The sequence below is a fragment of the Malus domestica genome, chromosome 15 (genome assembly GCF_042453785.1).
Source record: "Malus domestica chromosome 15, GDT2T_hap1".
Lineage (NCBI taxonomy): Eukaryota > Viridiplantae > Streptophyta > Magnoliopsida > Rosales > Rosaceae > Malus > Malus domestica.
The window spans coordinates 31,013,501-31,017,184 of NC_091675.1; positions in this window are offsets into that span (position 1 = coordinate 31,013,501).

The window sequence follows — 3,684 nt, forward strand, 5'->3', positions numbered from 1 at the left end:
GCACTCTGCAGATGACCTGTACACTATCCGCCAGAAGCCAGACGAGTCATTACGTATGTATGCTGGCCGCTTCAGCCATGAATACTCCCGGTGTGCCGAGGCAGACGACAAGACTGCCCTCAAAGCCTTCACGGCAGGCCTACGTGATTGTTTCTTTAAATACATGATCAATGCCAATACTTGGAAGACTTACTCTGAGGTGATGGCGCAGGCTTATAACCATGCCTCCGCCGAGGCAAAGACATATCAGGAGAAACCCCCTACAACCATCCTTTATCAACAAGTGGGAGGTGGAAGCCAGACTCACCTAAATGAGAAGACCTCGACTTTCCAAACAGCAGTGGCACCTCCCCATGCCTTGCATAATGCTTCGCCGAATCAACAGACATATCAATTTCAAGGCAAGAGGAAGGATTTCCATCCTCACCACTCTCATTTCAGTAAAAAGAGTAAGGGACACTATCCCGATAACCAAGGGTATCGCCACAATAACGCTCGCCCCCAGGCAGTCAATGCAGTGGGTCAAACCCGCGTCAAGATACCCCCTACCCCAAGGTATGAGACATACACGCCCTTGAATGCCACATGCGCGGCCATTTACCCCAGCATAGCTCACCTGATACCAAAGCCAAAGCCGAGGCACCCAGATTACACGCCCCCGAATAACGCGGGCATGTTTTGTTGCTACCATGAGCATAACGGCCATGATAGCGAGAAATGTATCATCCTCCGTGATCGTATTGAAGCTTTGGCACGAGAAGGAAAAATTGATCAATTCCTCCTTCACCCTCAAAGGGATAACCGTAACCAACGCCAGGTGAATGTCATATATTCCATAAGCGGCGGCACACCCATATCTGAATCTTCCAATAGGGCCATGAAAAACAGTGAACGAATTCTGAGGCCTGGTCACCAAGTGTTTCACGTGGAAGACATCAGGGGAGGGAAGTATCAAAAGCCTAACTGGGATCCGATATGTTTCTACCCTGAGGAAGAAAGAGGCATCATCTACCCTCATAACGACCCATTGATCGTGGAGGCTCACATAGCCAACTTTGATGTTCGACGAATCCTCGTAGACACAGGGGCTTCGGTCAATATCATGTTTGCCGAAGCTTTCAGGGCACTCAGTGTAGCTGAACACTTGCTCGATCGCTCGATTTCTCCTCTGATAAGCTTCTCCGGTGATATCGTGCAACCCTTAGGGAGCATACATTTACCCTTTACTATTGGTACAGGCCCTTACACGGCTACCATTACCACTAACTTCCTAGTGGTTGACTGCCCAACGGCATACAATGTCATCTTTGGGCGCACAGGCATCAATGATCTCAAGGCTATGGTATCCACGCATATGCTGTTGATGAAATTTCCAACCCCCCATGGCAACGGCTACATCAGAGGAGATCAGCTTAGTGCACGATCATGTTACAACACTTCAGTTAAGCAACAACACTTGCCCGGACCCAAGGAAACCCTGTCTGTACATGACCAAGTCACAAAGACCAGCCTAGATGAAGCGAACTTGGATCTTCCTGATAGCAACAATCAACCCGATGATCCTCGAGATGACTCTTTCACCCAGCAAGCCCAACCTGCTGAAGAGTTGGAGAAGGTACATATCTCAAGAGATTATCCAGATCGCATGGTGAAGATTGGCACCACATTGTCACCACCCCTTCGGTTAGCATTGATATCTTTTTTGAAAGAGAACACTGAAGTCTTCGCCTGGTCATACGAGGACATGCCAGGCATCTCTCCCGATGTCATCTGTCATCGTTTGAGTATTAACCCCAAGATCAAGCCGGTGAGACAGAAGCGAAGATCTTATGACGCTGAACGATACGAGGCAATGAAAGCAGAAGTTGAAAAACTCAAAGGCATAGGCTTTGTCCGCGAAGTCAATTACCCGACATGGGTAGCAAATGTGGTCCTTGTTAAGAAAAATCCGACCAAAGAAAGTCTTTTGCTTCAAAAGGTCTTGTGGAGAATGTGTGTTGACTACACCGACCTAAACAAAGGGTGTCCGAAAGATAGCTTCCCTCTTCCTCTTATTGACAGACTTATAGACTCTACGGCCGGGTGTGAACTCCTGAGCTTCATGGATGCTTACTCAGGATACAACCAAATCCTCATGAAACCTTTGGATCAAGAACACACAGCCTTCACTACCGACAGAGGACTATACTGCTATAAAGTCATGCCTTTTGGCCTAAAGAATGCATGAGCGACTTATCAGAGACTAGTCAACTCAATGTTCGCCGAGCAGATTGGGAAGAGCATGGAAGTTTACGTTGATGATATGTTAGTCAAGAGCAAACATGCTGACCAACACATCACCAACCTATCTGAAACTTTCACTATTTTGAAGAGGTATCGAATGAGGTTAAACCCCAACAAATGTGCCTTCGGCGTAGGCTCTGGCAAATTCTTAGGTTTCATGATTAGCCAACGAGGCATTGAAGCTAATCCCGAGAAGATCAAAGCAATCCTCGACATGAAGGAACCGGTAACTTCAAAGGACATCCAGAGCCTTACTGGCAAGGTGGCAGCCTTAACCAGGTTCATTTCTAAGGCCACAGACAAATGTGCTCCCTTTTTTAAAGCACTTAAGGGAAGTAGGAAGTACATTACATGGACTGATGAATGTGCCGAGGCATTCAAAAACCTCAAGGAGTACATGAGTAAAGCCCCTCTACTCTCCAAGCCCGAGGTAGGAGACATTCTCATTATCTACCTATCGGTATCAGCTTCAGCCGTAAGTTCCGTTCTCATTCGAAAGGATGGGAATATTGAGCGACCTGTCTACTACGCTAGCAAAGCCTTACAAGATGCGGAGACACGGTACTCTAACATTGAGAAATTGGCTCTGACATTGGTCATGTCTGCTCGAAAACTCCGCCCTTACTTCCAAGCGCACTCCATCATCGTGCTTACCAATTATCCTCTTCGACAGATACTCCAAAGTCCTGACACTTCAGGGCGAATGATCAAATGGGCAATAGCGTTGGGTGAGTTTGACATCTCCTACCAACCAAAGCCAGCTGAGAAGGGCCAAGCAGTGGCAGACTTCATTGCCGACTTCACATATCCGGTTGACATTGCTTCTACACCTGAAGCAGTGGCTTCATTACCCCCGGAAGCTCAGAAGATAGAACCAACAACCCCAGCATGGAGTCTGTATGTTGATGGCTCATCCAACCAACAGGGCTGTGGAGCGGGACTAGTCTTGACTACACCCGACAAAGTAGCAATGGAGTATGCTCTTCGTTTCAAATTCAAGGCATCAAATAATGAGGCCGAGTATGAAGCCCTTCTAGCAGGATTACGTTTGGCCAAACACCTCGGGGTTAAACAAATTGATATTTTCAGTGACTCCCAATTGGTGGTCAACCAGGTTACCAACAACTTTGATGCTAAGGACAGCTCCATGGCAGCATATCTTGCGCAAACACAACTTTTGCTCAAACACTTCCACTACCAGATCACCCAAGTTCCTCGAGCGGCAAACAGTCATGCAGACGCCCTGGCTCGCCTCGCCTCGGCTGTGGAAGACAAGATTGGAAGAAAAATTCATGTCGAACTGTTGGCAACACCAAGCACCATGGCCGCAGAAGTATGCAACTTACAACAGGGGGATAGTTGGATCACCCCGATCTATAATTTCCTTGCTCATGGCATCCT